Source organism: Trachemys scripta, chromosome 2, assembly GCF_013100865.1.
Source record: "Trachemys scripta elegans isolate TJP31775 chromosome 2, CAS_Tse_1.0, whole genome shotgun sequence".
Taxonomy (NCBI): domain Eukaryota; kingdom Metazoa; phylum Chordata; order Testudines; family Emydidae; genus Trachemys; species Trachemys scripta.
In genome coordinates, this window is record NC_048299.1 from 49535484 (window position 1) to 49543546 (window position 8063).

Genomic DNA, 8063 nt, shown 5'->3' on the forward strand with positions numbered 1-8063 from the left:
TGTAAAAAGCAACAGAGGGTCCTGTGGCACCTTTAAGACTAACAGATGTATTGGAGCATAAGCTTTCGTGGGTGAATGCCCACTTCGTCAGACGCATGTGTCATGCATCTGACGAAGTGGGCATTCACCCACGAAAGCTTAAGCTCCAATACATCTGCTAGTCTTAAAGGTGCCACAGGACCCTCTGTTGCTTTTTACATCTCTATACAGTTACACTTACATTTTTGCTTACGTTAAGCACATGCTTAAATGCTTTGCAAAAGCAGGGCTTTGTGTGCTCACATTGTGTGCTCTCAGAATCAGAGCCTCCATTCTTATCATTGGTGTGCTAGGTGAAGGAAGAAGACACTCCAGTTTCTTATAAGGAAACATGCATAAAATTAGAAGTTAGAACCCAATCCGTCTTCTTTCCTTCAAACACAATTACTACTTCAGCTTTGGACAGAATCTACCCCTTTCTCAGTCTCCTTAGATAAAATTATTATCCCTCTATCATTTAAAGTTATTAAAAATTCATGACATAGTCTGACTACTGTAACACTGTGATAATCATTTTTAAAAGTTGAATGGGGCAGAATGAGGCAGTTTGGGGGAATATGTTAAATTTTCCTTCAGGATACTGACAGTGCCCTATCTGCTGACAATGACAGATCAGGAAAGGCACCTGCAGTTCACCCAGGGAACCAGAGGTAGCTAGTACCTGTGTTCACATCCACTAGATCAAGAATGGCCACCAAGGAGTCTTCATGACTGTTATTCTTTATTGCAAACCAAAAAACAATCCACAGAAAATAAAGGATCACATCTGGGACCCTAATATCGATAGCAAGATGGACACATTGGCCTGGACATAGGGTGTCTCTGGGCTTTCTGATGATCATCTTACACAAACAAAGACTTTTTATAGAAATAGATCCTGTGACCCATTAGGAGTTTAGTGGGGCCAGCGCTTATTCAAAAGCCACTAACCAATCTGCCACCACGTGGTAACCAAATAACTGATTCTGGTGAATGCCAGTCATATGGGGAACTGGCCTACGTAATTGATGGGTATCACCACACAGAGAAGTATTAAAGATTTTAAGCTGGCAATGAGCTCTGCAGGTCTAGCGTGTAGAAATGGCCCAGAGAAGCTGGCCACATCTCACTCCAAGAAACATTGGGAGACAATAAAATGTGCCACCAACTTTGAGGATATCATAAGTACTAGCATGATATAACACCCCCATTTATTGGGTCTTCTTGCCCTCACTTACCAACTGACTCTCCTTTCTTGCCTCCTCCTCTGATGGCCTAACTGCATGCCTGCCAAATGTTCTTCCTTTAAAAAAAATCTTCTGATCGTATGGATGTCAATGGGAATCTTGCCCTTGAGTTTAAATGGGAGCAGGAATAGGCCATTGGTGTGACAAAACACATTTGCTCTTGCTAGCACTCAAGTTACTTAAGACTTGATTGTGGCAACTTCTAGTACCTTACTCCTGGAATAGACCCATTAACTTCACATCTCAGTGTTGCAGATGATTGGAACTACAAGGGGGGAATCTCCTCATCTGTTGGCCACTGAGGGTCATTCTCAGGTTATTAACAACTTAGTCTGAAAAAAAGAGGGGGAGAAGTATTTTTTTTTAAATCTTCCCTTATTCAAAATTGCAGACTAGTAATACGGATGAGGCAAGAAACAAGAGCAGGAAATGGACCAAAACGAGTGATAGAGAAAATGTAGGAGAGAGAGATTAGGATAGCTTGGGGGAGGGAGGGGGGGAATTTCATCCTTATGAAAGCACCTACAGAATATAATAAAGATTACATAAATAGGATTCTGTAGATGTTATTGGGTTTTATAGACATATAGGATTTATTAGAGAATGATTTCCTTTCTCTAGGTGTATGAACCATCCCCAGCAGATTTCTATAGAAGCTCTATAATTCTCTACTGAATTCAGAAAAACCTCACATTCGTGAAAGTGTCACTCATAGAACTTGACAGCTATGTTATTCCCAACCTACCTAGCTATGATCACAATAATTACAGTTATCTTGTCACTGGACACTATAACAAGGGAACCAAGTTGGGGCTTAAATAGCCTCCTGCACAAGACATTAGCCCCTTTATCACAGATCTTTAGTGACCCATCCAAGGGCTTTTCTACACAGGGGGCTCACTATTCAGTGAGTTGTAGCACACTGGCTGGTGCACAGTAGGTAACCCATAGTGATAGCATATATTTGGACAGCTGTTTCCTGTTCAAGCCATAACACTGTGTACACACACAATAAGGACTGTGTGGAATAAGCTCTCAGTATTATGGGCAGATATCCTATGGTCCATTGCCTTGCTTCTGGGCTCTGTGCAAATGATTGAGGAGCAGTATTGTTCAGCCTTTGTCAGCTTTGCTGTAAGAAAAGTTGGCACAATATGAGACTGAGTTGGGAGGGCAGGACAAGGGCAAAAAAAAAAAATCAGATTGTTGTGGAGGGCGGGGGTCAGATGATACCTTGGAAAAAGCGTGTGTTTTGAATGAGAAAAATGCAGCTCATAAGTGTTTCCAAATTCCAAATATAAAAAAAAAAAATGACAGACTTACTTTTGTATATTGAATTGTTCCTCACAAACAAAAACCCCGGTCAAACAAACAAAATACTTGAAATCTAATTGAAACAGAATACCTTGGGTTAGCGGAGAAAGCACAAACAGCATTTCTAGTTCAACTTTGTCTCAGAATCCGTTAATAACTCGGAACCAAAAATTAAGCGACCTATAGTAGTTTGTATTTTTCTGCCTAGCCAATAGTACCTGAGTGTTAGTTAAATACACCCTAATGTAGACAAAGTGGTCCAGCTGATAGTGCTTTAACTGTGAAACATGCACCATCAACAAAGTGCATTGCTATACAGAGAGTGAAGAATAACTTTCAGATTGACAATAGGAAAAAGCATGCTCTTAAAAGCTCTCTCTCTCTCTCTCTCTCTCTCTCTCTCGAAAGCTTTTGGTATCATTATCAAAAGTTTAGTAGTGTGTGTATATCACATGGTTAGTGTGTGTACATTCACACCCATGGCCTTCATTTTTGTACTTGTAAATTACTGGCACAACTTTTCCTCTGAAATTATTTTCACCCCTAATTTAAGTCATTTAGATACCAATCAGATTAACTAAACTGAGTCTGAAGTTAATTGTGTCTACAAATTGCATGCGCAGTAAGGTTGGTTGACAATTTGTGTGTGTATGTATTTGTGTATCCTCCACTAGCAGCACAGATGCCTCTCTCCAACTGCGTACAAGCCATAAAGCCAGAAGGGACCATTAGATCATCTTGTCTGAAGTCCAATATATCATAGACAATTTCATGCTGTATAGAGCCCAATAACTAGTTTGGCTAAAGCATATCTTTCAGAAAAGCATCCAGTCTTGATCTGATGAAATCAGGTGATGGAGAATCCATCACTTCCCTTAGTCGTTTTTCCAATAATTAATCACCCCAGTTAAAAGTTTGCGAATAGTGTTCAACTTGAATTTGTTTGGCTTTAGCTTCCAAACAGTGGTTCTTGTTATGCCTTTCTCCAATAGATGAAAGAGCCCTTTAGTACCTGGTATTTTCTCCTTGTGAAAGTCCTTCTACAATGTAATCACATCCTCTCTGTCTTCTCATTCTGTTAAGCTTATCACAAAGCTCTTTACCTCTCTCATTGTAAGGTTTTTCCCTCCAGCCTTCAAATAAGTTGTGTGATTGTTTTCTGCACCATCTCCCCATTATGAACACATTTTTTAAAAATGTAGATACCAGAACTGTATTTAGTATTCTATTATGTCTCACCAATGACACAGTGGTAAAAATCACCTCCCTACTCCTACTGACTACTCCCTTGCTTATACATCTGAAGAAAGCATTAGGCCTCCCCCAATGTGACACAGGAGCTCAAGCTGAATTACTTGTCCACTATGACCCTAAATCGTTTTCAGAATCACTGCTTTCTAGGATATAGTCCCTCATTCTGCATTCCTTGTTCTTAGATGTATAACTTTGCATTTGACTTATTAAAATACATTTTGTTTGAAGAGATCCATGACTGTCCTTATAATTCTTTACTACTCTGCCAATCTTTGTGCCATCTGCAAGTTTTAACAACAATGATTTTATATGTATTTCTAATTCACTGATGAAAGTGCTGAATAGTGTCAGACTCAGTACCAATCCTTGCTTAACACCACTACAAACACACCCATTTCTGGATTATTCCCTGTTGACAACTATTTTTTGAGATGTCAGTTAGCAGGTTCTTAATCCATTTATCATGTGCTTTATTGATATTATGTAGTGTACAGAGCTACTTTTTTAAAAGAAGAGTGTTAGGGTACAAATCAAATACCCTGCAAAAGTCTGAGTATTACATCTGTGCAGTTACCTTTATCAACCAAACTTGTAATCTCAAAGAATGCAGTCAGGTTTTCTTGGCAAGACCTATTTTCCATAATATTATGTTGATTTTTAATTTTTAATTTTTAATCTTTAATTCATTATCCGTTTTTCCATTATTTTGTTCTGGAGCGATGTCAAGCCAACTTGCTTGTAGTTATGTGTGTCGTCTTTGCTTACCCTTTGTGAATATAGGCACAACATTAGGTCTCTTCCTGTCTTCTGGAATTTCTCTGGTATTCTAAGATTTATTATAAGTTAACATCAGTGAGTCAGAGATCTTCTCAGCAAATCTTTTAGCGCTCTGTGGAAGTTATCCGCACCTGCTAGTTTAGAATTTTTTTATCTCTAATAGATTATGTAGCTCTATGACAAGCTATTTCTATTTAAAAGCCAAATAATTCCCTTAAAAAACAAATCAACCAGCATAACACAGTAAAACAAACCCCAGCTAAAAATCTGCAAGCCAACACCAGCTGAACATTCTCAATAGAGCTAGTAAAATTTCCAAATTTTGATTTTACAACAAAATTTATCGAATTTGACCACTAAAACCAACACAAAAAGTCACAGTCAAAAAATAAGAATTTTTTCCCTCCCAATTCTGGTTCTGAACAATTAGAAAAAAGAATGCTTTCTAACTACCACCTCATACAGTCAGAGTTAAAAGTTGTATGTTTTATATGAAGATAAAGGCAGGAGATATGACTGTCATGGGTGGTGGCTATAGGGTGCAACAGATGGAACCTAGAGTTTTGCTGGCATTTTTAGCTTTGTGTTAGAGGAATACTCATTTGAGCAATATTAATTGGTCCTTAATGAACCATTTTGTTTGAAAAATATAAATATGTACACAAATATACATACATCCAGAGATTTTTTTAATAGATTTTCATTTCCTATATTAACCCTTCAAACAGCACTGTTTTTCAAAATAAATTATTTTACTTAAGTTGAAAACTCAGACATTGTCACATAATGTAACACTGTGCATAGACTACGAAGAAAGGTGGCTTTTAAGGAAAAGGAGGAATCCTTGTATCATTGGTTAAAATCTAAAGTTGGACCATTAATCATTGAATATGTAATCATCTATATAATATTATTTGAATATGATTAGTGGTATGAAACGGCTTCCATATGAGGAGAGATTAATAAGACTGGGACTTTTCAGCTTGGAAAAGAGACGACTAAGGGGGGATATGATAGAGATCTATAAAATCATGACTGGTGTGGAGAAGGTAAATAAGGAAGTGTTATTTACTCCTCATAACACAAGAACTGGGATCACCAAATGAAATTAATAGGCAGCAGGTTTAAAACAAAGAAAAGGAAGTATTTTTTCACACAATGAACAGTCAACCTGTGGAACTCCTTGCCAGGGGATGTTGTGAAGGCCAAGACTATACCAGGGTTCAAAAAAGAACTAGATAAGTTCATGGAAGATAGGTCCATCAATGTCTATTAGCAAAGATGGGCCGAGATGGTGTCTTTAGCCTCTGTTTGCCAGAAGCTGGGAATGGGCGACAGGGGATGAATCACTTGATTGCCTGATCTGTTCATTTCCTCTGGGGCATCTGAAATTGTCCACTGTCAAAAGACAGGATACTGGGCTAGATGGACCATTGGTCTGACCCACTGTGGCTGTTTTTATGAATATGTTCGGAGTATAACTCAGTGAAAAATCTTTCATAATTTAATATATTATTTCTTGGCTTTTTGAACCATGTTATTGAATTCAATTGAGAATTCTAAAACATGCATTTTGGGGGAAGGAAGGAATAGAAAAGATTTTTTCTCCCTTTGATTCTATAGAATTTTATAGTTCTTTTTTATAGACCTGCTATTACACTTAATGTTCCAAAAGATTCTTACTGGTTTCTGCATTAAGACATTCCATAGGAATTTTCCCTAAGGGTAGAAATGGTCACAGAGTCCCAATGAACCCCTTTTGGGGTACTAAAGAGTCCAATAGCTAACAGTTTATTTGCCCTAACTAGGGTCTTTGGCCCCAGCTGTGGGTCCTTTAAGTTCAGCCCTTTGTTCAGACTCCAAAATAAGGCCCGTCTCCTTATTATTATGCCACTTTATCTGTGGCCTGCATGGGGAACCCAGGCCCAGCCCCCTCTACACAAGTTTCCAACACAGGAATGCTAAAAACAGCTGCTACTCACCACTCAATTTCAATTTGTTGCTGCTTCTTCCTTGGGCCTTTTCCTACATGGCCCTTTTTAGCTTCACCCTTATGTCAGGGTTAAGGTTCTTACTCTTCCTGTAAACCCAGCTAAGTGAAACACAACTAGATTCAAAGTCTGGCTATCACTCAAGCACCTTCAGCTAGAGAGGAGCACCCTTCCTTACTTCTCTGGTACCATCTAGGAACCGACTTCCTAAACCCCTGAAGCGCCTTTTATCTGAGCCTGCTGGACTCTGATTGAATGCTTCTGTGAGGCCTCTCCGGTCAGAACTTGAGCACCCACCTTTGTTGCTCTTTTCCTGTCACCTTGCTGCTTCCTGAAGCAGGTCATATAGGACCGCAGGGCCTCCTGTAGGGAGCCTCGAATACCATGTATACCCCATCACAAGGCCCTGTGTTATGTTGTTATATGTTGTATGCAAGCCAATTGTCTTCAAATTCTGCTCTTGTTAACACACGTGAGGGATTTGTAAAATGATTACTGCAGTGCAGGGGGAGGCAGAACATCATCCTTAGATCCACTAAAACCTTTAAAGAAAAAAAATATTTTGTGGGACCTTAGGCTTCAAATATTTGATTGGTGAGTAAAAATTAAAGGCTGTAATGCAGTTGCACAAATCTAAGTGACAGAAGCATTGGGACTACAAACTTTATTAATGAGAATGATGAGTAAATGGGAAATAACCCAACTTAATTCTCAAAGCCCCAGGTTTAGTTTGTGGGATTTGCAGTTAGGAAAGAACTAGAGCTGTTTGAAAAATTAGTAATAGAATTTACAGGAAAATTTCAAAATATTTTACTAATTTTATTTAATATTTTTAAATAGACATTTTACTGCTGTTTTGCCAATTAAAATATTAAAGGTTTTTCTTTTTAGTCAAAAGTTAATTTCTGGTGAAAAATTTTCTTGAACACTCAATATTTAGGAAGTTTCCACCTACTCTAAAAAAATCCTACCATTTTTATTCTAAAGTGAGCCAGTCCAATATGGAATCAGTGGGATACTGTAAATGCAAAACCCATGATAGACTCTATAACTAATTTTGTCTTTTTCAGAGATCACATGGGGGGAGAGGCACAGCACAGAACTCACAACCCAAGGGAGGATATAAAGCCACTGCTGTGCCTTCTGGAACCTGGGCCAATCCAACAGATAAAGAGACCTCCAACATACTGACATAGTGCTGGGGGCCTGGCTGCGTTGTGGCAGGCAGCCCTACGAGCTACAGTGCTGCTCTCTATACTGGGGTTTGTGAGGGGGTCTTTGAGGCAGCCTTATGGCTGTCTGTCACTCTTTCTGCACCAGGGGATTCCATCCCCCAATGTATATGGGATTCTTAAAGCCCCTTTATGCCATGCCTGCCCTTTCATGCACTGTAAAAAAGCCAGAACCAAGGGTGAAGATCTCACCCACAGTATTTACAGACTAACTTTTCAGCATAAAATTG